Raw genomic sequence first — 25,979 nt, 5'->3', positions numbered from 1 at the left:
CCCAAAAGCCAGGTTTCCATTCAAACACTTGTTTTACCCCAAATCCCATTCGAAAAGCCACACTGAGCAGATGGTGTCTGCAGAAAGGAGACATTAAAATGCCTTCACCATGAGGGGAGTTTGTGGACATTGGAGCCTCTCTACAGCACCACTGGGCCCTTTGCTGTTCAGGATGCAAATAATCATCACTGAACTGCACTGACAGATTTGGATTTTCATTTACTTGGAGAGAATGGTCAGTTCTTAATAAGGTAATTAAAGGTCCTCTTTAATAAACCAGTACAAGACATTTTATGTCTCCCGGCTAGTGCCCAATGTAACTGAAGTCCAGATAAACGCACTGACAAAGAAACATCCATTTTTATCTAATGTTTATTGACCAGCTTTTAAAAGCAGTAGGCTGCTGCAGGAATCCTCCTGAGAACTCCCTGCTGCTGTGCTGCTGGGGGCTGGCTCCACATTTTGGCTCGCTCCGCTCTGCCGGCATTCAGCGAGCGCCTTCACAGCCTCCCCTCTCTCCAGTGAGAGATCGGAGCTTCTCCAGCTTTCCACCTTCTGCTTCCATCCCTTACTGCGACAGCGGCTAAGAGCTCAGTGTGAGCCAGCCTGCCTGGAAACACACAGAAAGGCTCGGCTTATCGCCGCTGAAACACAGTGCTCTGCGCTCCTCATTAGGGTGCTGTGCTAATTAATATATCAGAGGGGGCTGTCAGGAGCGCACGCCGATTAGCTGCCAGCCCAGCGGAGAGGGGCTGGGGGGAAGTGTGGTGCTGGAGCTGGTTTCTTTATTTAACTCCAGATCTTTTTGCCTCCCTACAGCAGCAGCTTTCTGCCTGCACTTCTCTAACGTTCTCTGTCACAGCCCCAGGCACCACAACAACTTTGATTTCTTAAAGACAGACACAAACTATATTTGTACTGAATTATTTTTACCCATAGATATCACAGATGTGAAGACAGTACAAGAAGTGAGAGTGTCTTAAAACCAACCCGCCACACTCAGCCCCAGCATGTCAAGATGCTTGTGAATAATCTGGAGATTTCAGGTCAACCAAAAGGCTGACAAATTATATCCATGAGGATCTCTTTCTGAATTTTTAGTGTAGCTGGATGGCAAAAGCACAGTGGCCTCTCTCCTGCTGTCATTTTTGCTGGAAAACAGTTTCTCGGTTTCTGCTATCTGCTGTCATCCTTCTTTTGACTTTGCTTTATCCCTCATGCCCTCTGCCTCATCACAACAACTGAAATCTATTTGGCCTGCCTTGTTTCACCTCTTTTCTGCATCTGTCCTGCTCCCAAGGCTGCACCTCATCCTGGCTTCCCCTTCTGTTTCCCGAACAGGCACTGTGCTGGTTTTCTCCTCCACTCTAAGCGGTGTTTCCGCTACATCACTTCCAGCTCTGTATGCTTCTCCCTCTTGCATCTGCCTCTTCCTTCCCATGGTTATCTTCTTTTTTTGGCCCTCCTTTCACTAAAACAGGCAATATTTCCACACTGGAGGAAGTGCTTAGTGCAGTCCTTGGGCATGGTTTTGAATTCCCATTGCTCACAGAGTCTCCTTCAGTTACCCAAAAGGGAGCTCAGCAGATAAGTTTTCAGCTGCCAGAGAGCAAAAGTCCTCAGGAGGATTCTCTATTTCTGTCAAGAGCTTCTCCGTTGCTACAACCACATACCCAGATCATATATCCTAATATTTTTCCATGGGAAGAGACAAGTCAGCCAGCTTGTGACTTTCAAAAAGTGATCACTGATTATCTCGCAGTTGCAACCAGGAACGCCTCAAAGAAACTTGTACTTCTGCATGCAGCCAGGGCACACGCAAAGATTTCATGTTGGCAGGATCTGCATTTGTGCTGCCAAAATGCAAATGCCCCTGCGGGCCAGCTGAGAGCACACCAGTAGCTGCAACCCTTTAAATAATCCAGATGGGTGAGTGGTGTTGCCCACTTTGTATGCTGGGTTCACACCTGCAGGTCAGACCAGCAGGATGTAGCTGGAGTTTGTGTCAACAGCAGCCTACACACATTTAGCAGGGGCTGCTGGAGCACAGAAGGAAGCAGGTTTGACAATCACCCGCATGCTGTATTTCTGAAAAGTCCAACACCACATGCTGCATTTCCTTTGGGTAGTTTAAGAGCTCTGATCCTTACAGCTCCACCAAGCACTGGGAGGTGGGGAAGGGAAAGCACAGAGAACAACAAAACCATCCATCACTGCTTGTGCTGGTGCTACATCCATTTTGACCTGCAGCTCCTTTCTCCTGGCTCTGGATTTGACCATGCTCTGCAGACATGAGGGAGCACAATGCTCCAAGGCCAAAAAATCAGCACAGAGTTAAATGATCATGGCTTCCTGCTTCCAAGGAAGCTCAAGACTCCCACTTTTGTAGGTGGCTCCCCAAGGTCTGTGATCTGCAGGGCCACACCAGCTCCATCACACGGCTCAAAGCTGGTTAGATTTGGCCCCTCCTGCTCTCACTTGTTGGCATTGCCAAGATCTGTCTCCACTTTGTGCCCAGCACGAGAGGACACAGAGTTCTGTGAGCTCAAGTGACCCTCGCGGCCAGCAGGGTGCAGGTGAGAGGCTGGAGCGTGTGGCAGAGTGTGGCAAGCCACACACAAGGACTTGGCAAGCCATGAGAGCAAAGTAACTTTAGCTGGAAGTTGCAACACTCCCTTCCAGTGGAAGGGTGTGTGCCATGAGCATTTACCAGAGCTCTGGATCTCCTCTCTTCTGCACTAACAGCTGCTCCAGCCTGTGCTATAAAGTGAAAGTCACCACAGAGGAAGGTGCATCTTTGCAATCACCCCCATATGCCCCAGCTTCAAACTCCCTTTAGGGAAGGTGTGATCCCAAGGATGACAAGGATAACAGACATCTCGAAACTGCCTGGGTCAGATCAGGCTTTGTTTGCCCAACTACGTACCATGAAAAGGTACCAAGAAAATCCCTTCTCGAGATTGGCTGCAAACTGCCATACACATAATCTACATTTACATATACGTATAAAAGCTTAATATATATGTAAACTATATTTGCATACAAACATATGTTAAAGCCTTTGGTAGGGATGAATGATCCCTACAGGCTGAGCTGCTTGAATTTCTCAGGGAAAGACTCAGGCTGCACTAGGGATGTTAAGCTTGAGATATTTAGATGAAAAAAAAATCTTATTTTTCAATAGTTGAAATTCTTAAGGCCTTAATCAGGTTAGAGGGATTTAGAAGTTAGATCAATATCTCAGCACACAGAATATAGAGGGTTTTTTTCTAACTGCCTACAATAATGATTTTAAAAGGAAAGAAAATCATACCATTTCAGCTGACTTCTCCTAGTCCACACAAGACACACTCTGGCAGCCGTGTGCCACCCTTCTGGTTTCCAAGAGCTCTGTGGCATTCCAAGGCATTACTGCAGAAAACAGATGTATTTTTATGGTAATCGTTTTAACACCTTTGACATTGTTTTGTAACTACCTTGGATCCCAATATGCTTCAGAAAGCTGCTGAGAGAGGTGAGGGCTGACGAGTCTAAATTTAAGGAGCAGGAAACCTGACTCACTGCTGGCACTGCCAGTGGCTCCCTGCAGGAGCGGGTAAGTCATCCGGGGTGTCTGTGCAGCACCTCAGCCTCACCCAGGAGCCTTTCTCCCTTCAGCCATGTGCTTCAGAAGACATTTCCAGGGAGTGGGTGAGGATGAGAACGCTGGTGGCATCTGTGAATGTCTCCATCACCTGCTGCAGTGTGTCCTCACCCACGTTCCACACAAGGCAGTGTGATCTTTTGGTCAGCCTACGGGTGGCCAGGCTGACAAAAGATCAGCGTGACAATGTTGTGTGGGCGGGCCAAGCCTAAACTTCATGCTTTGCTTCAGGCAACCAGTTCCAAATAATAGTGAAAACTAACCCTTCAAACAAGCAAATAGCCCTTGCAACCATAATTAAAAACCTGGGGGTATTTTTAAGTTTCTGCTCCAAGTGTTCTACATTTCTGATGGTAAACTAGGAAAGGGGAGAGTATAGAGATACCTGGGTTTTGATAAAGAGTTGTATTTAATTTTCAGAGATCCAGATGTTTAGTAACATCTGAAAATATGTTGCTATTGGAAATGGAAATATTTTGATGACCATTTTTAAAAGACCATGAGAAATCTAGAGGTGCCTTTCCTCTGGTCCTGCCCTCAGGTGGGACAATCCCTGGCTGCCTGGGGCCAGGAGAGTTGTGGAGCATCACTCTGCAAGCAGCCACAAGAGCCTCTGGATCAATGTATGTCTCAGTGGCTGTGTTTGTATTTGACAAATTCTCTTCTTATGAGACCCACATGTCATGGTGACCCTTTCCCATGCTACGAGAAATCATCAGAGGCCTTTCTGGAGGGAGGAAACTGGTGGTGAGTGAAGGATAACATCTGCAAGGTGATGTTGCTGCTAAGGTTTCTGCACTGTGACTTCTGCCACATCCAAAGCCAGCAGAGCTCCTTGGAGACAGACTCCTCCAAAGCCATCTGCTTGAGCGGGTGATACCTCACACACCTCGGAGGGAACAAGCAGAAATCCACCACAGCTCCCCTGCCCCCCTGGCCAACAACCCAGAGCCAATAAAGGCTAAGCCCAGCCAAGGAATTAAATATCATGCTGGAAGACCAAAGCCCTCACTCCCCTGAAACAGAAGGTAAATATCTCTAGTATTTACAGTACCAAAGTTATATTGGAGAACGCTCCCACAGAGACACTGGTTCAAAGGAAAGTGTTGCTGGGGCTTTGGCTAGCACATGGATTTAGTCCCAGCTGCAAAGCCATGTCCTGAGGACAGGAGGGCCTGGGACAGCTAGGGTCACACAGCCCCCTGGCTGCCTGGCTGAAGAAGCAGCGGAGCATTACTAAGTGCTGGGGGGAAAATAAAAGAGAAGGATAAAAAGACTCAGACTCCATTTTGTCATTAATATTAAAAAAAATAAAAATAACCAACATTTTGTCCTTAGTACAACACGACCAGGTTATAATTTGGGGGTGCACCCCTGCTCCATCAATCCCACCACTCTCCTGCTGCCAAATCCTTGATATACTGGAACATCCCTGAGGCACAGGGCCTTGCCACCTCAGAACAGGGATTTCCTTGGGAAAATCAGCTTTGCTCCAGAAACAGGGTGATGGCTGGTTTGGATTCACACTTCCTTGCTGTCAGGAAGCCAGGTCTGTCCCACAGCTTGGCTGAACATTGGACCTGGAAGCAGGAATGATCTGAGGCTGAAATGATGCTGCTGGTAACAGAGGAAAGCAACAATTTTTGTTGCTCAGTAGCTACATCTCCAGTCCTCTGCTACCCTGTTTTGCTGTTGCTCCAGGCCCTGTGATGGTTTAAACCCCTGTGGGCTACCATGAAGCTGCAGGCACTGCAGATCTGAGCATCAGATCCGTATTTCCCAGGGTGCTCCTGACTCAGTCTCCGGATGCAGCACCAGGCAGACAGAAGCTGCCTTGCCCAGCCCTGCAAGCTGCCTTCCCTAGGAACGTTCTCCCAAACTATGCAATTCCTGAATCTCTTCAAATAATCAAACTTCAGGAGGAAAGTGAGAAAGAAATGCCTTGTGGGGCTCACTTTGTTTCTGGGAAAATCAAAGGCAGCAAGGCACCAACAAGACAAATCCCCTTCACATTAGCATGGAATTCTGCTCCGCACTCAGAGCCCTTCCCACAGCACAGCTCATCCCTGGTGATTCTCAGGAGCAGCTGAGGTTGTGCAGCCTGTCCCCTTGCTCCCCTTCACACAGAAAGCATCCTGCCCTCCCCAACACCTCAGCAGTTTCTTTCACCCCCTTACAATGTAGCTGAATGTTTTCAGTTGCCTGTTTCACTGCAGTCCTCCAAAATCCTCTGCTTGCAGATCTCGACAGCTCCATCCTCCTCTAGGGTAGGGGTTGCCTGCTGTTGCCAGCACTGCATCTGCACTTTCTGGATTTTGGCCTTGGAAGAAGCACAGGACAGTCTGAACCCAGGGGAGTTCTTCCACCAAAAACTGGGAGCAACAGCCTCAGACTCTTTTTGTATCCCCAGTTCCCCTTGCTGGAGCAGTGAACAATCCCTTCTCCATCCTCTTTTGCCCTGGAATGCTGGCTGCAGGGGTGGTGGTGAAGTAGCCCAGCAGGGGAGGTCCTCAGGGCAGTCACCAGAACGGCATTCCCACCAGTGCAGGCAGAGAAGGAAAGGGAAAGTACCTCTTTTCCTTCTGAGATTAAAAAAAGCCTTCCTAGATTTAGAGCTTCTTGACCCATTTCACTCCTTGGACCCACTCCAGAGCTTTCAGCCTCTCTTTAAGAGCTGGAGTCCAGCTCAACCCATCTCCAATATCCCTCATTTTTGATGGCTTCTAATCATGTCCCAGCAGCCAGTTCATCCTACATTGGATGGAAAGCCATGGATCCCTTGACATACACACACCCCCAACCCCAGGCTCTGCCTTCCCCTTCTGCTACTCAGCACATCTGGTCGGCAAAGGAGCCCTTTGGGCTTTCCCGTTTGGTATGAAAGCATTTGATTTGTGCCTCATTTTGCTGCAGAACTGAGCGTAGGTGATTTCTCATTGCCAACCACCCCCTCAGCCTTCCTGAGGGGATATTCCTGTCCCCTGAGCCTGCTCTGTGCAGCAAACCCTCAGACACCAGTGGCAGCCTGAGCATTTGACATTAATAACATGATTTCCTGGGGATTGGAGAGGGAAGATAACCCAGACCACCATATGAATAAACACAGCTCTGAAATGATGAATCAGAAAAACAGGCACTCATTAAATATGTCAGGTCTCACTGTAACAGCCTCCTTTAAATCAAAAAAGCAGCTCTTAGAGATTATACCTAGCCTTCCTCTCCACCCATAGAGAGCCAAGGAGCCTACAAGTACTGACCAGGGCTGGATTCAGAGAAACTGAAGATTTAGTCTTAAAAGCTGCCCCTTTTATGGTCTTCAGTTGTATTTTTGCCTACAGTATTTTGGCCCAGAGCTGTCTGACCTCCAAGACTTGCAGCAGTATCTGAACCTAACCTCCCTTCACCAGACTGAACACGTGCCTTGGGCAGATGGAGATGCTGAGGGGACAGAAGCTGCAGCAAAAGCAGAAATGTTGCACTGCTTGAAAATCATTTAGCTTCCAATAACTCACCAAAAGCAGCCAGACTGCCAGTGAAACCATTCATCTCCCTTGCTCTTCCAGAAGTATAGCAGCGAATAGCTGCATTTGATGTTTTTTAGTTGCTCCCAGCCTGAAAGCTCACTTTCTGAATTCCAGCCCAGAGAGAACTTCCACTGTTGAGCAACAAACCCTGAATTGGACAGTGAGACATGTGACTGCAATAGAAACAATGGCACTGCTTCAACTCAGAGGGGACAGGACCAGAGCTCATTAATACCTTCAAGGCGACAGTACATGAGAAGGCTGGAAATTATTCATAATTTTAACAGAGTTGGAGACGGAGCATTCACTTACAGGTAGTAATGAAGGAAAATACCTGCACTTGGGGAAAGTTCTTGGCAGGAAAGCTGTAGAGAGCTCAGCAATGAGAGAAACTCATTGGAGAGAAAGACACTCTGCCTGGCTCAGGCACAATCCACATTCCTGCGCCTGTTTGCCCTTGCTCAGCTGATATAAAGGATGTCCATGGGCAATGAGGTCAGATCCCTCATGGCCACACCAGAGCTCAGACTTATAACCCAGCAAAGCTAAAGTACAAAAGAAGAGAAGGCCACAAGGTGCCCAAGTGTTTTCACAATTACCATTAACTTTGTTCAGCTTCTGACTAAAGGTATCAATACATGTGACCAGTGAAAGTTTGTTTTTCCTCCTCCATATAGAGCAGCAAAATGCATCTCCAGCCATTTCCAGCACATGAAGAAACTGGAGGGGCTGGAGACTGAATGGCTGCTGCTAATTTATTACAGTCAAATGAACAGCATCCCAATCTGTCACTGCCTTTGCAGGCTGATGGAAGAATAGGAAAATAAAGGGGCTGATGAGGGCTGTCAGGCATTTCCTTGGTAAGCTCTGCGCTGCCCCACTGCTGCTGTTGGACATTCTGACCCATGCAAACCTTCCTCAGCACACAAACATGCAACGCACACGTGTTGTGAAGTGCTGGCACCTCCCTGCCTCTGGGGAAACATTAGAAGAGATCACATTTCCTTTTCGTGACTTAAAAGGTTCCTCGTATTTCTTTACAGCTTCTGCAGTTTGCAGCTGCAACAACAACAGCCTTCGGCAGCAGCACAGCAGCCTCCGGGCCCAGTCCAAATCTATGATTTCCTTCAGAATTTTCCATGGCAATGCTTCCTGCTGTCAGTTTGTGTCTGCATCCCCATCATGATGCACTGGGCAGGACAGAACAGCTGGGGCAATATTTCCAGCCGCCCTTGGCTTCCCAAGGAGCTCTGGGATTGCTTATTTCAGTGATGCTTCAATGTTTCTCTCCTGTTCGAGAGTCTCAGTACATGATGCTCTACTTTGGGTAATTAATTTTTAAAGAAGCTGTGTATATTAATGCAAATTCTATTAGCGATGCCTCTTGGCAGCCCGGGTATTAAATACAATGCCAGTAGCATGACAACACTTGACAGTCTCCACAGTGGTAAATTACATATATTATTTTATGCCACTTTTAATGCTTTTAAGACACATCCTTAAAATAAACTGGAATTGTTAGTATGCTTGTACTAAAGCACAAAAATATTCCTTCTTAATTTAGCCAAGTGTATGTTCCTATTAGAGCTGGAGACGCCAGATAAAGGCTGGCACACACCATGTGTGGTGTGAAGTGGTGGAGCTGTGTTGCCTTCAGAGGGATTGCAGGGGCTCATATCAACGAAGGCTCTGACTTGCTATTCCTTTAGAGCCATAACTTGATATTCCACACTGGATGATTATCGTCAAGGGACAATCACAGCATTTGACAGCAAGCCCAACTACTCTGCAAACTGTTCTGGTGATAGAAATTCATAAATCTTTGCTCATGTGCTGGCCACTAGAGAGGGACAGAGGAAGACGCTTCGGAAGTGCAAATCCCTGCTTGGAAGAGTTTATAATGCAGAGTACAGTGGCAGCACTGTCAGCGTTGGATTCAGCCTTTACATGAGGAAGGAGAAAAATCTGCTGACGGGTTATATTCCACAGCAAATAAATTGTGCTGACTGTTCACAACTGAGTAGGACTTGGACACAGGAAGGGCACTGTGCAGGATCTAAGCAAACTGGAGCTTGCACAGCACGAGGTATTACAGAGAGAAAGCTAAACAGGGCCAGCACATAACTGCCTGACCCAGGTGTCCAACAGTTCCCTGCTCTACAAGTCCATAAAGCAAGGTAAAGCTAATCAAAAGGTCTCAGCCCCACGTGGGTGTTAAATGCAATGCCACAAAACAGGACAGATGGGTTTCTAGTTCTTTCCCTTTTTTTTTTTTACAGCAGCACACGAGGCATGGAAGCAGTTAAGCTCTCAGAAGCTGGGATGCAGCAGAAGCCAGGCTGTACAAGTAACCTGAACTCAACATTATAACAAAACCTGGAGCTGGCCAGTTGCACTCTGGTCTTGGTCACAGCTTCATTTCACTGTGCAGGAGGGGCAACGTGGCAGGAGCTGATGTTCTGCTCCAGCAAACACTGTTTTCCATCTCTTACCCTTGACTCCATAACCTCAGCATCCGTCAAATGAAAGGGACACATCCACTGATAAGGTCAGGCTGCTCTCTGCCCCCAAGGTATTTACTGCTGCTCAGCTGAGTTCACCTGGGTATCTGCACAGAATGGAAAAGGTGCTGGCTGACGAAACCCAGTCAAAAGGCACCAAGTGCCCTCATGGAAATGATTTGTGACTGGATAGCATTTTGCCTGTGTCAAGAGCTGGCAAGGCAAACTAGGTCAGTTCAGTTTCATGGCTGAGTCCTGCTACAGACGGGACCTTGTGAAGATGTTGCTGCCTGCAGACATCTTGGGCTCTGCACATGGTAGCTTTGCTTCCCTCTGCAGTGCGTCAGCTGGGACAAGTCACGTCTGCAAACACCACGATGCACCAGCCAGTGCACGCACACTGTGCCACCACCGGGGTAGCTGGTCTTGCAGCAGGGAGACTGCTGGGAATGGCCACTTCTGTCCATCCTCCCCTGCACATTCTCCAGCCCCTTCCTCACTGAGAAAGTCAAACAAAACACAGGCTTTGATATGTAATTAGGCAGCAACAACAATGCCCTTCTTCACTGATGACTCCCAGAAGATAAGCACCAAGAGGCCTAGTCAGTCTCTGGTAGAAAACATCCTTGAAGAGCCCCAATATTTCCTGAAGTCTGCCAGTGCCCCTTCTTGTAGGAGCCATGAAAGAAGCACTGGGCATCTCTTGGGGTAAACCTAACACAGCACCACCAGTGCTCCAGTGATGCTGGGAGAGGCTCATGGCCTCAGGCAGCTGCCTGTGCTCCCCCGCTTAAGGAAGGGTCTTTTCAGACTCTGATTTGCATCAACTAAAGGCTCAAAGCAGCTTGGGGGTAGTGGTCGCTAAGGAAAGGGTGGGGAAGGTGTAAGGGAGCAATCCATCGCTTAGGGCTTGGGAGTGGCTCTCCCAATTTAAGCCTCAGGTCCCAATTCTGTAAATGCAGATATTTTGTTCAAGGTCAAAAGCCTTGTTCAATCCCAAAAAGCTGTCCTCGTGTCCTTCCTCACCCATGCCTTCATTCCTCCAGAAAACAGACAGAAGGGAGCAGGGGGAAAAAAGCATTGGCACAGCTCTGCCCTGGACTACCATATGCTCCTCTGAATCGCCTCTTGTCCTCTGAATAACCAATTTCTGCTCTCTCCATTCTCTCACATGCAGAGGGAAACATCCACACTTTTCTCAGCCACATTACCCGACATTTGAAAACCCATCCCCCTGGCACTTCCCTCACCCTGCTGGCACAGACCACATTTCTCTTCCCCACTCACTGAGATTTGGTTGGTGGTGAGGAGAGACTTTGGCAAAACATCCTATTCCAAAGCACACAGCATGTATGAGAGATCAGTGGCAATCATCTCATCCCCAACGTCAGAATCTAAAGAGAGATTTAATCCTGTGATATTTGAAGACTTCACAAGAACAAGTTCCCTTTTTTTAATTAGACTTTGGGATTTCCTGTAACAGAAATAACAATCTTCAAATTATCCTTTCCTGTTGGAAGGAAAGCATTGCTGTACAAAACACACAGCAATGCCTCAAAGCACTTACCTCCTAGGAACAAAAGAAAAAGTGCAGGAAGCAGAACTTGCACATTGCAAGGATCAAATGTAGGTCAGCCCTGGCCTGCTTTGAATGTTTCTTTCCTCTGCACTGAACAAAGAGGTTAATTCCACCCCAGGCCAGACCACTCTGGGAGGGAGAGTGGCTCTCCTCCACCTCTTGGCTCCTCCCTAGGCTTCAGTTCAAGCCGGCCTCAAGAACCAGCAGTCAGCAGCATAATACAAGTGTTTATAAGATCTGAGGGAGTCTTGCTGGCTTTTTAATAGGATGCAGGGTAGGTTTATCCTTGATAATAGTAGTGCCATTCTCACATATGAACTGGAGCTAACTGGGACATCAGACCTCTGGTTACAGCTCACACATTATACTGCAGGTATCAATTCCCCCAGCAAAGTCAGCTCTAACTTCAGTGCACTGAACTGCAGACTTTGTCCCATTCCTGCAATGAAACAAGCTTTTGACACTGCAGCAAGAGACCCCAGGGACTCACCAGGCAACTTCTGCACCTCCATACAGAGAGAGGGATAAGGCTTTAGCAGCTGCAGTCAGGAACACTTGCCAACAGCCCATCCACAAACCCAAGAAGCAGAGGAAAAGCTTCCACTGGTATTGAAGTCAGCCAGTGTCAACTCTGATTTACTAAAAAGCAGGTGAGCCTTAAAGCCTCAAATGGCTTATGGGGAGAGTAGTCAAGAGGTCTGATCCAATCCTCCACTCTCTGAAACCATCTCGTACAAAGAGCACAGCAAGCCACAGCTCCAATGGTGCAGGAGCAATTTGCTCTCTAACAAAAGGCAGGGAAACAAAAAGACTCCTGTAAAATACTAAAGGGAGAGGGAAAGAACATAAGACTTCAACAAACTCAGCTTAAAATCCAAAGAGAGTTACAGGAAACTCTCTAGAAATGAAAGGAAAGGAAAAAGCAGCTTTCCTGGATGCCAGATGTGACTTCAGGGCAGGGAGACCTGTGGTTTTCCAAGAAGGAAAGGATTTTGTCTTGGCAGGACAGATCTAAGGACAAAGCAATCCCACTTATTGTGAAATCTCACCCTGCCATTGGTTCCACCCTGCAGGTGTCCAACACCCTCTCTGCAGTTAACCTTGGTGCCAGTCACTCCAGGGGGATGAGTCTGTTCCTGCCAGACCTCAGGTGTGAGAGTCCCCACCTACCCTGTTCATCACCAGAGATGATACAAGTGGCAGAGGGAGAAGGCAACTTCCTCTTCAGATCAAAACTTGTGTTAAAACACATTTCCTCTTGTGATCAAATTTGGAACACGACCTGCATAAAACCGAGTTCCATTCGGGTATCGCCAACTCTGAATCACCAGGCTGTGCTTCAAGGTGCCATCCCTGACCTTTCACGCACTTCAGAATGTTGTGTTGGTACCTGTCTGCCACAGCCACCAGCCATCCTGCAAGGCCTTTCCCTGCTCCTCCTGCACTCTCCATGGCACACACCCCAAATGTGAACATGGACAACAGTGGCTCAGTGCTGCAGCACAACCCCTCACTCCCAAAGTGCTGATGGACAGAGAGGGAAAACCCACTGTAACCTGATCTTTCCAGGTGACAACTTTCCTCATTCTGGCAGTGCCCTCTCTGCTCAAACCTCACTGAGCCTTCCCGAGTGTCTGTCAGCAGACAAGGAAATGTTTCTTGAAGTGCAGCTTACAGATTGCTGCACAAAAATAGTTTATTTGCTTACAGTGCCAGGGATGCAGCATTAGGGATGCTCTCAAGTCACTCCAAGCATAGTATGACTACAATACAAGCTACTGGAGCAGAAAGCCTGGAAGGGGGAAGGGAGGCCAAGAAAAAGAAAAATATTTTTTCAGGCTGTCTTGAACGCTATAAGCTTTGCTTTATTTTTTTCTTTTCCTAATGTGACACAGAAAGCTACTGGGAGCCCAGAGAAACAAACGGTTCCTACACAGCCCTCTTTATTAATGAAGTATTGATAAAGGCAAAATTAAAACCGCATTTGTAAAGCCCAAATAATAAATGCTGCTTTGCATTTATAGCACAAACCTCAAGCTCAAAGATCTTTTTTCATGGCTGTCTTAGTCACTTGCAAAATGGCTTTTGAGGAAGGTTCTAGATACTATGCGAAACCCCAGATCATCACGAATTAGGGCTGCCTACATGGTAAAATTATGCTCATCAACTGAGTCAGCACTGGAACAAGTTTAGCAATAACAACACTTGATAGACAATAACAAGACAAATTTAAGGTACTGCAAAAAGTTTATTACAGTGTAGCTGTTCTGTGAAATGGCTGTCACTAGACAAATTACTACAGTATGTAGCTAATAGCTAATTTTCAAAAATGTTTTGCAGCAACTTTGAACATTCAAATGAATAGTGGGTGTTGTGAAAGTGAAAGCATTTTAAGCCAAATTTTGCTCTTAGATGTGCTGTTATTGCAGCTCCTAATGAGATTTCATCTTATAGCCAAGAATGAGAGCAGTAACATGCAATTATTTGTTTGGGGTTTTATTTTAAACTGAAATAATGTTGATTCAGAGCTTGGTGAAGGAGTCTAGTTATATAAAAGGTTCTAGAATTTTTAATTTATTTTTTTACACCTGTATCTTTGCAGCAGCCAGGCTTTCATAAAATAAAGCTGTTGTTAAATCGAGCAGTACCTCTTTCCCTAAGTGACCCCCTGCATCACTCCCTCCCACACTTGCCATTCAGCTCCTTTCTCCAAAGCTGCACCATACCTTGGTAGTGTTTTAATCCAAGTTTAGCCATATCCTATGTGGCCACTGACAATCAGTTCCCCAGACTTCTCCTGGCAGAGCTAAATATGTTTGCGCTATAGGAAAAAACAACACCATATGGCAGTTGTTTGATCTCTAAGCAGAAGCTGTTTTTTTGAAAACTGATGAGCTCCACCTGTCTAGAAAGTTTCATTTCCCTCCCAGACACTGCAAAAAGCTTACTTGCACACTGCACATATCCCCAGCACTGAGGATAAGGAAACCTTAGAGATCTCTTCTAGGCTGTCTAGATCAGGACAAACTCCTGACAATCTGCAGTGTCACTATTGTCTTCAGAGATGATCAGGGATTGGATTTCCCCTACCAGGGACATTGCCAGTCTTCCATACTCTGACACTGGCAGCTGATGGGACTTTCCTGTCCATTTCCTGGGGCGTTGACCCCAGCTGCAGCCCCCACATTTGCACATAACCTCAGGTACAGATATCCAGTTACATAAGCCTGACACACCACATTATCAGCCTGCCTTGAAGAGCCTCTGACATTATCTTGGACTAATTCCGCAGGCCAGTAATTCTTGTTCAGTGTATCTGTGACATTTATATCTACTCTCAAATCACTTCAGGACATAAAAGGGTTCAGACTTTCAGGGGACACAGTGTTCATTCTGACCTGCAACTGATGCCAATAATAGAGCAACCAATATCTAGTTTGGCACATTCCATACATTGTGCCATGATGTGGCCTGGATGCATTCATAGGGGAAAAAACCCACAAAAACCCCACCCCAAAACCCTAGGAAAGGGGCATGAAGAGGGGGAGAATAAGCATGATCTCCCTGTGCAAGATGCTGGCTCTGCTTTCTTTCTTCATGCTGTGAAACTATTTGCTAAAGGAAATAATTTCACTCCACTTCCTTCATGAAATTACTCTTTAAGTGCTGATTCTCCATCTGGTGCACAGCTCCAGATTTCAAAAGATATTTAGGGATCTAGCTCCCAATTTCACAGAGATGTCTGACATGTTTTAAAATTCAAAATTCTGTCTTTAGGTGCAACAATACACAAATGTAACCCTTAATTTTTAAGCTGGGGGAAATGAATTGTAAGGGAAGAGTGAATTAAGAAAACCACACTTGATCTTGAAGCTAGATGCAAACTTTGATGTGAAAGGAAGGTTATGGACTACATCTGTGTCTCACACACAGCAAAACCAGCCATGTGCCACACCAAAGAGTTTACTGGTTTGTAATAGTCTCTCAAGTGTGAAAATAAAAGTTAAGCTTTCTTCACATCACACACACTTCAGTAAAGAGCTTACTTTAAACCCACTTGCCACTAACATCTGGCTCCTGGGGAGCTTGGCAGGGACCCCTACATGAGGTGCCTGCTTCCACACCATCTAACCAATGCCTCCTTCACGGAGTGGAGATGGAGAAGAGCCTCGGTAAGGAATTTTCCTCCTGTAGGGAACTGCTCGTCCAAGCTCCAGAGACCCAGCTATCACATCGTGGGGGTCAGGCACAGCACCATGAGGGCAGGGCAGAAAGGGCTAAGCAGACTAAGGCAGCACTCTGATCCTCAACACGGCTCCCACACCTCCACCAACCACCACCACCTCCACTTCAGTCCCCTGACACCTCTGCAAGCCTCAGATGAGAAAGATGCCCTCACAATAAATAGTTCCCTTGATAAGCCTGAGCTGCTGGCTGCTTGCACATTTTTTCCTTGTTGGTAACTTGAAAACTTTGCACCTTTGCTATTAATTTTCCTGGATTGTTAATTCTTACATTGGCTTTTTTTTATCCATACACTCACACCATACTGAAATACACATTTGCTTTTTTTATAGAATCCTTCTGATTTTCTCATTCAAAGAAAGTTATTTTAAAGACACTCTAAAAAGGAAACTTCTTGAGTCATCCACGCCTAAAGTGTTTTCACTATGATGAGTCTATCCACCAAGGACTCCAAGGGACACCAAACCCAAAATGTACAGCTATCCTAAAACCCTTTTGAGTTATAAGCAATAATTAAAGACCAACCTGAATTTTTTCAGTCTAGGAAAAAATGCTGTATAACTTATTTGAAATGTGAGCCAGTCTCCCAATAGATGAAGGTTTCAAACAGCTTTCTTGGCTTTTAGATAAGCACTAAGCTAGGACATCATGGCAAAGATGTGTTTAACACAAGACATGTAACAAATCAGTTTAAGTCAGTCATATATTCTACTTTTCTGTCAGCATGGCATCTTCCAGAAAATTGTAGTCTTGCTGGAAAATCTTGCTTAGTGTTTCATTTCTCATTGCAGTGCCAACAAATAGCCAGGCAGGTGATACATGAGGGCTACAAATTCTCCACTGTGAAGTCAGGGGCATCACACCAACTCAAAGCAATGGTAAGTCAAGCCCATCTTTCACATTGTTTAAAAATTAAGGCTCAGCACACTGCCAAGTCTCCTTCTTAGACACACTGATGTCTGAGAAGTTTGCTTCAAGAAACAATTAGCTGTCCCATTCATCCTGTGAGCTGTTCATTCAGGAACCAAATGACTGCCCTCCTTTGTATTAGCCAAGATTCCTGCTCTCACATCTCAGGATAGCACTCTGTAGCAGCCTGAAGAACCACTTAAAGATGATGTATTCATTATTCATTTCCAGAGTTCATTAAATAATCTTTCATATTTGTTTTCTTTGTATTTTTGCCACAACAGAGTGCAAATAAGCTGACTGCTGGGTCTCAGAGGAGAAGATCAAGGATGCTGATTACCTCAACATACAGCCTGTGTTCTGCTGGAGTTTACAGAAGAGCTTTGCTGCTCCTGGAAGCCCCAAAGCATACCCCGGGTAAGCAGCAGTCACTGCCTGCAGTCCACATCACCTGGGCACATCACCAGTTTGGGAAGGGCTCTGACCGCCCTCACCAGGGCTTTGGCAAGAGTGGATCATAAACCATAAACCAGCACTTTCCCTTGGAAACAGGCACTCAGGGAGGAAAACAAGAAGCAGGCAAACACTATCCTTAGGGAAGGCAGGGAACCAATACTCCACTCAGGGGAAACCATCCCCAGAGAGCAAAGACTACAACTTCCATCACAAGGACCAGGCAGATGTCTTCCTGAAAGCAGCAGAGAACTGACTGATGAAGAAATCCTGGTGAGGAAGAACCACTGCTACTGGAAATAATCAGAGTTTTAGGTTAAACGATTAGCCCTATCTTGATGGATTTTTCAATCAGAAAGAGATCCCTGCTCTTCTCACGCCCATTTCTGTCACAAGATGGATGAATTTTGCAAGCCAGGAAAGGCGAGGAGAAATCCATCCCACCTACTGGCATTTGATGCAGGACCAGGCAGTTTCCAACCGAGCTGGAGCCTGCTGGCCACTGCACGAACTGCTTTCATACTGCTGTCCTCAGAAGCCTGTACGTAGTCCCTGCATCTGCTCCCTGGGGCTCCGGGGGAGGAATAAGCAGCGTCGGTGGCCTCAGGGACTCCCACAGTTGTTTTGCAGAAGCTCAGACTTTTATTTAACTACTGCATCCCCAGATGATAGACTGAGGTTATGGCAAACAGTAGAGATTCACAGTTGCCAGAAGGGCAGTGCTGCAGGAAAAGCAGCCTTGGCTTTGACAGAGCAGAAGGGGAAGGAGAGGGCTGAGACTGCAGTGAACTGTGCTGCACTGTTGGCCTCAAAACACTCTCACGTGTCAGTGCCGTGGTGGCCCTCAGCGTCTCACAGGATTAGCTCCTTCCTGAGAAAGTACTGCACTTTGGAGAGAATCAGAAAATCCCTAAGGACAGGTAGCATCTCCCCATACCTGATGTCTAAAGCAAGCTCCTCCTCCCCCTCCAGCTGCACATAATTTCCCCCCAGCACTAGGAAAACAAAATTAATCAAGTGCCCACTGCCGAACACAGCACCAGATCAAAGAAGAGTGCAAAGGAGCACTGGAACCTGTGCCAAGGCAGGGCCACAGCAGATGCTGCCACATGGCAGGGATGTGTTGATCCTGGTGCTGTGTGGGCTTCCCAGCCGTAGCAGCATCAGCTCTGCTGATATTGATCTTGTTTTTCCATGGGACTCTGGTTCATACAGCTTTAAATATTTTTTTGTCCTTCTTAACATGGTTGCTCAGAATGAGGCAGGTGAAAGGAGACACAGAGGTCCTGGATGTATCTGCTCAGATGAGCTATGTTAGCAGGGTACATTGCTCCTCTCATAAGCTGCCTCCCACCTCATTTCCTTCCCCCACACAACAGCCCCTGTTTTTTAGGCACTAATGAAGGCAGCAAAATGGTTATAGGACTCTGGGGATCCTTTATCAGGAATTCTGTACCTATTTTAAAGGCCCATTTCATTTACGTACGTAAGGATTTCTCTCCTAAGGATACTCCTCAGGAACCAATCCAGTTGAGAGAAGGGATGCAATGCAGGTAAAAAGTAAGGTGCTGTCTTTTTCTGAATTACTACAAAGAGATAATCAATATTTACCTGCACACTTTCTCACCACACTACAGGACAGCTGCTCCAACACATGGGCAGACATGAGTAAGGGTGCAAAAAAAGGAAAAATATTGCTAAATCCACTGCCATCCCCTTAACAGGGCAAATACAACTATTAAAAAGGCAAAAGGGAAACTCTCTTATAAGTGCAGTTGTAGACAAGTGTGTTCACCTGCCACACGCACCATTTACCTGGACCCAGGTGAGCAATAAGGGCATTGCTGAACTTCACCCTCAAACCATCAGTTGGAGCAGCATAAGGTTGCTTTTGATAAGACATCTTGTGGACACTTAAGGAATTTACTGTGACAGTAGCCTTTGGCACTCTGCTTCCTGTAGGAGAGTCAGATCCTCAGAATTTGGGTAACTTCAGGGGACAGCAGTTACATCCACATACATACACCAGCACTTTGAGAGCCTCTACCAAACTAGACCCAGGAATAGACACAGCTATCTTGAAGATTTGAGGCTCCAGGCTGGTTGGAAAGCTCAGCCTCACTGGCCCACCATGCCTGGGGATTTGGTTGCCTCAGGCCCAGACAAAGCTGCAGATTTATCAGTCTTGTCCTCTAAAAGAGATGTCAAACATTGATACTGTCACTCTGCTGGTTCTCAGGACTGGTTTTGGTCTGGCCTAGGGGCTAAGATCTGGTTCAGCAAGAGGAGACTGGAGTTCAGCTAACCTGTGTGTAAACACAGGGCCCTGGTACCCTACACAGCACAGGGGCTTTCAACACCTCTTCTGACACAAGTGAGGAGCCAATCCACCAAGTCTCTTCCCTCAGAGACACAATATAACCCACCTTCAGTGCCATCTATGCAGCTCCTCTAAAGCCAGCAGACAAACTATCCCAGCATTTTCATTCCTCTTTTCAGTAGGACACCAATATTCTATACATTCTATGCAGTCATAATGTGGGGGTGCTCTGTAAAGGGAACAGTTGTTGAAAGGAGTTGGTAACAGGAGTGGGATCATTCACCCATGACAACACTTTCAGCTGTCCAAGATCATTGGTGTCCATTCAGTGATTGATGAAATTATCTGAAGGTTATTGAAAGGCATTCACACCACACAAAGATTTGTTACCAGCCCTGGCTGGCTCTGGGAGAGGCCTAGTGCTTAAAGGGAACTCTCCTCACTTCATGGATTGAGAAGGACTAGGATAAGACACGTTGGCAGTGAACAGTGACACAGAAACCAACCCCACATCCCTTCCTCAGGAAGGTGATCATTCCTTTCCTAGGCATCTTTTTGTCAGTCTGTCTATATCCCTCCCATCATCAATACTCTGTGCTTTGGAACATCATCTGAAGGATTAAAGGGCTTCTTTTGCTCTAAGAGGGAACAAAGCAATGGGCTTGTTCAGACCACACTGCTTCCAAGGACTCTGCAGCTGGAAAAATCCATGTGGTCTGCTCTGCTGGACCCCAGGGAACACAGACACCTCTCTTGGGTACCCCAAGAGCACTGCAGAGAAAAACACGAACAAATAGAAAGCTGCCAAAAATAGAGGTCACATAAATAGGTGCTGTCATGATGGATTTTCCCCAGAAAGTAGACTTAAGAGTGATTCTGTCTCAATACCAGTTAGCAACTGCCAATAATAATATCAGTCCCCTTCATACTGGGTTGAAACCTGCAATTAAGAATTCATTCAGGGTCAGGCCTCTAATTGGTTTCTCCCATGTTGTGTATGCTGGGAACCGAAGAGGACTCCAGAAAAATGATGCTGGAGGAAGAGTCATTTGGGCTCTCTCCTGTTGGGGCAGGAAGTGCAAGGGAAGAAAAGGAGGAAAAATACATGCTCCATCAGAAGAAGAGATCTTAGGGGTTTTACACCTCATATTGACTGGTTTGGCTTTTTGAAATTTGGCTGAATAAAGATAGGCTTTCTGAAGCAGCCAGTTGCTGCCTGCCTTCTCCCCCACACCTATACAAAAGCAATACAGAGTGGGCTAAGTTACTGCAGCATATTCCCTTGCTTTGTTTTATTTTTAACTCTGTGTCTTCCTTCAGTTCTCGGAACAACTCCTGCACAGCCCTGTCATTTCAGACTCGTTTCCCCCAGTGGATTTCAGATTCTTGCGGTATTTCAAGTATCCATAGATGAAATGTCAGCACAGATTATTTTTCTTGATCTCAGTACCCCTTTCATTATTTATTTTCACTAGGCTTCTGAAAAGTACTTGTTTCTCTGAAAAAAAATGAGGACAGCAGGGCCTTCTTGTACACACACTCCTATTTCTTCTGACCTGAGTTTTGGTGCTGGTTAGGCCATGCTGCTACAGCACAAGTTACACTAAAGCCAATCCCTTCCCTTAACACAAGTCAACAAATCAGTCTTGGCCTACATGCTCCAAGAATGGCAAATATAACACACTTGGACTTCTTCCATCAAATAAATCATGCCTTGGAAGTGAAGAGGAGATAATGGGGCAAGTTACAATTTTTAGCTCACTTCCACCTGGGATTTTTATCCCATTATCTACTGTTTATATCATTTCTCATTTGAGCACCCTTGTGTTTTATGAAGAAGTCAGCATGTCCCCTGAGGCAGGCTTCAAGATATTTTCAGTATAATATTCCTAGTTGGTTTTGACTCATGGAAGAGCAAAATGCACCACCTGAAAACAACAAACCTGCCACCAAGCAACCTCTGCTCTCATAACCATCACTGCTATGTCTCACACGTTTCCCTGGGGCACTGTAGGAAATGTGCTACAGTCCCTATCAAACACCAGGCTTCAAAGCCTGGATGAAAATGACATGGAAAGACAACGGCAGTACCCACGAGTCCCAGGCTATGCAATGTTTTGCCTTTTAACCATACTGTGTTCCACAGGAGAGGAACAGCTGTAATAACTCACCACAAATACATCCTTTGAATCTCTCCAGCCTCCTGCTGAGGCAAGATGAGACCATTGCTGTACAAATTCTCCTTTTCATGGAGGAAATTGCAACCTCTGCCCAAGCAGGACAGTCCCTGTCACTGTGCTCTCTGATATGGCAGCTCAGAGAATTCCTCTTCTCACAGATTTCTCTGTCTCAAAAGTTCATTAAACCGGTCGAAGATGAAGACTAAATCCCAGGTTGCCATCAAAAAAGTAGCGAGTCCAGATGGTAAAAAGTCCCCTCGTGAGTTACTGCCTTCCTCTAGAGAACAAAGCAGTGATTTTTACCTATTTTTTAACATACCACTGTACAGCCAAGCTAAGATACTTGTTCTGACCAATCTCTGCCTCCACCTTCGAGGGGTAACACCCAGGTACTCCCCCTTTCCCCAAATTCCTTCCCTCCATGAATGCACCATTGCTGTTTTTTCTTTAGATCTGAGGATTCCACAATATCAAGATACTTTTTTTTTTTTTGCTTGACTTCTAATGAGGGCTAAGCAGACAAAACCGAGCATGTTCCTGCTTCACCCGCTCTCTCCCAGATCCCAGTATTTTTCTGTACAAAAACCACTGGACATGAACATCCAGCTCCCTACCCAGAAAGATACTGTCACATCCCCATCCAAAATTTTCACATTTCACCTTTAATGATACACTTCTGTTCTCCACCTTTTTTACATTTCCTAATATCTTGGGATATGTCAAGAGCTCTCATCTTTTGCTGTACAAAATAGAAATTGAACTGAGATCCTAACTCAAACTTTTTAAAAATTAAAGACAAAATAATTGCTGTGTCCACTGAATCATAACCAGCAGTCCTGGGAGAACAGAAATGGAAACTTTGCAGTACACAAGTGGATTCCCCAAACCAGACCTCTGAGTTTCACTTGTACACAGTGATCGGATATTTCATCTTCCAGTCAAGATGTGCAGAACGATGAAAACAAAGGCTTTAGATCTCAAGAGAGAAATCTAATCACCATTTCTCAGATCACAAAAGGTAATCCACATATAGGGAGATTTACCTGCAAAGCTTATTGCAGCAGAACTGGAATCTCATTGCCTCATTCCTCCCATTGCCCTGCAGTTTCCACAGAGAATGAAGGCAGTTTGGACCTGTTTCACTGTCCCAGGAAGGGAGCCATCAGAAAGAGTTTGTACTTTATTGGTCTCAGTAAGCACTGAGAATTCAGGGGTTCATTTACATTGTTTGACTACTCAGCACCCAAACAGGTTCGTGTGAAAACTGCCGGACCTAGCAATGAAAAATACTATACAATTAGGAAAAAAATGTTAGATAAGTGAATAACAGTTTGTCCTGCCAAACCAGGTTCTTGGAAATTGTTTTGCAAACTGTGAATCAAGCTCATGCCTTTATTAGCATGGGCTTTTCCTACAAAAAAAAATCTTGCCTAGTTTGGCTGTTGTCTTCTTTTCCTTTCCCTCATCTATGTTAACCTATTGATACTTCACTTACACAGACTTATCTACACAGAGCCCAACCCCAGTGATCCATGTAAGCAGCCTTTTGGAGCACCTAAGTTGATAGAAAAATTGATCATGACTCTTGGCACAGGCCTCCCAGTCTGCACACTGGCTCAGAGTTGCCACAGCAAAGTACTGTCACTCCACAGGTTTGGGTTCTGAAGCCCATGGGTTAAATCTGATGTTTTAAGTTCAAGGGCCATTAGGAGATTCCTCAATGTTTCTGTCCACTGCCCAAAATCCATGGTGTTTATTGTGTGACCTGAGCTATTGCCCACCACAAAACTGCTTCTAATTGCTATTTTAAGCCCTATTCTGATGTGCTGCTGCATCTTTACCCGAGGGACTGCCCACATCCTGGCTGGTGTCTGCAAGGCCATTTAGCAAAGCAGTGGCTGCACTGTCCTACCACGTGTGCCCAACACAGGACATCTATCCATACCACACTGGTGGCAGCCCTGCCCCAGATACCAAGGAGGATCTGAAACGAGGAGACATGCACTGCTTTATCTTCCCATCATCTCCCCAGTTAGGCAGTTACAAGACTGTCTCAAGCAACAAAAGAAAAAAATCAAGATCAATAATTTCTTCCTCAGAGAGAATCTGAATTATGATCTGAAGCACATCAGTTTAAATTTAAATACCTACCAGGTCTCTTGGATTAATCATAACCATTACCTTGCACAGTCTTGGAGTTGTCAACTTACGGGGAAAATTTACTGAAAGCAGAAAAGCAGAGACCAGAACTGGCTACTTTCTACTGCCTTTTGCCAGTCTTGCCTATTTTAGACCACAAACTCATGGGGGCATGAGTAGCTTCATCATTACATATATTATATAGCACAGGAGAAGATGGGATTTGTCTTGCTTTAGGCACTGCTGCCATGTTCATTTCTAATTGACAGTGTTACATTCAAATTATGATGCACCCACCACTGCCAAAAGCCCCTCCTGGAGAAGGCTATACACCAGGAAAGAAAAATATAGGATTTCTACAGAATGTTTAAAAAAAAGGAATTTATAAAACTCAGTAGCTGAACTGTAATGCAAAAATTCAGATTATGGCCTGCAACTTCTCCTGCATTGAAAGAGAGGGAGAACTGTTTCACATGCCACTTCTCGTTACTCTTCAGATGCCTGCCCACAAGCACTGCAAAACTACAATTTAGCTCTACAGAATGGGTTTTAAAAAAAACCCACAAAAACAAAGAGAAAACAAGAGACTTCTAGCAGAAGTTCTTCCCTGCAGTCTGATTTTCAGTGCAGGCAGGTGGAGCTGAGGGCTCCAGCCAGCACGCAGCATTCTGCTGGCTGGGGATGCAGTAGTCTGCACAGTGATTGCTCAGTGTGCAGAGAGGGATGCTGGCAGATCGGTTCTGAAAGATCTTTAATACAACCAAAAGGATAGACTTCATTTACCCAGAAAAGATAGAAAAGGCCTTTTGAAATAATATCAATAAAATCTCATTCAATCCTTACCCTCCAAATCCCCACTGCAAATTTAAGTCTGATTTATCATCAGCTGGCTGAGACAAGCAATTAAAATAGAACATTAGAGGGGACTTAGGTGAATTTGGTACCGTGTGTGGATATGTGGCAATAAATCTGTTCCCTGGCAGTGTGTGGGAGAATTCCTCCCTACTGTGGATTCATACCCAGTATCAGACAAGGCCTCACTTGCTTATTGCCAAATAAGCAGTGGGACTGCTGCATAGGATGGCAGCATCCCAAGCTCTGTATGCTGGAAGAAAACAGTGCTAGGGCTGACTCTTCGTACAGGTAAGTTCCATTTCCACAAGGAAATGTCATGCCAGATATTAATACATGCAGGCTGCTCCTCCCTTCAGCCTCTGCTAATTATTATCTGTTTATGGAGGAAGATAAAAACAACAAATTGTACAGAGCCTTGACCCTCCCCCCAGCAAAACCAATCAATGTCACCAAGCAGATCAAGTGAAAGAGAAAAGTTCCAGTACCTTTAGCACACCCAGAAGTTTCTCCAGCTTTCAATGTGAATAAGGCTGTGTTATGAATGGTCATCTATGTAATAGAGTAGTAAGAGCTGGAAGTTTTGGATGGCCCCTGGGCCAACAAAAGAGGGCACAGCAATGCTGCCCTATCCATGCAGGGCCACATTCTGGCTCTTATCAGAAGCACATGTGTGGGGAGCAGGGAAAAAATGGAAAATTCCTGGGAGGAGCCTCCAAAGCTTAGGAGGCAGCATATGATCCAACTCCCCCGACACCAGCAGGGCAGCTCCTACTCTGCCAAGCTCTGTACTGTGACAATCTCTGGTCCCTTTTCTACCAGCTGTGGCTGGAGGTGTAAGTGCTGGAAGCACAGCTTTCACGTAGCTGAGAGCTAGAAAGCAAATATGTGCTCCAAAGGGATTATTTTTAATTTCCCTGAGTACCATGTATTTGGGGCTGGACTCCCAATGAATTCAAATAGCTGAGATTACCAACAAGCCCGGTGCTGCTAAAATCACCCAAATGAAGGACTCCTACCTTGAAAGGACCTTGGCTCCAGCACAAAGCTATTTCTGCCTTAGCATGATCGATTCTGCCAACCTGCTGAGCTTTTTGTGCAGGAGACCTGGGATCAGCTGAAGGTTCCTTCTACAGACAGGCTCCAGTGCTGACACAGAGAGCATCACCCAGTGAGGCATCAGGGCCACGTGCCAGGTGACTCACAGGAGCAAGGGGACACTCAGAAACCAAATCAAATCACAGAAGCACAGAGTATTCTGAGTTGGGAGGGACCCACAAAGATCAAAGCCCAACTCCTGGCTCCCCACAGGACATGCCCAAGAATTCCACCTTGTGCCTGAGGGTGTTGTCCAAATGCTCCTTGAACTCTGGCAGCCTCGGTGCTGTGACCACTTCCCTGGGGAGTCTGTTCAGTGCCCCACCACCCTCTGGGTGAAGAGACTTGACAGTGAAGAGCTTAACTAGCCTCTGTGGGTCTTCCCTGCAGACCTTTCCAGCTCCATGAAAGCTCACTGCCTTCCAAGGATCCTGCCCACTGGGAACAGGAACAGCTCTGCTCCCTGCTGTTCTGCCAGCCAGAAGATCTGCGTCACACTGGGGCGAGGCTGGGGAGGCAGGAGGAGCATCCTGACT

At 46.0% G+C, this 25,979-nt stretch overlaps 1 long non-coding RNA gene across 1 annotated transcript; it reads right to left on the bottom strand.

The window, feature by feature from the left end:
• Positions 1-354: 354 nt before the first annotated feature.
• Positions 355-25,442, bottom strand: LOC116441604. Its single transcript, XR_004239170.1, has 3 exons — positions 25,365-25,442; positions 3,314-3,411; positions 355-610 (listed from the first exon to the last, which is right to left on the bottom strand). It is a non-coding gene; the product is annotated as an uncharacterized LOC116441604 (long non-coding RNA).
• Positions 25,443-25,979: the final 537 nt, after the last annotated feature.

The sequence above is a fragment of the Corvus moneduloides genome, chromosome 3 (genome assembly GCF_009650955.1).
Source record: "Corvus moneduloides isolate bCorMon1 chromosome 3, bCorMon1.pri, whole genome shotgun sequence".
NCBI classification, from domain to species: Eukaryota; Metazoa; Chordata; class Aves; order Passeriformes; family Corvidae; genus Corvus; species Corvus moneduloides.
This window is presented reverse-complemented; position numbering and strand designations above follow the sequence as displayed.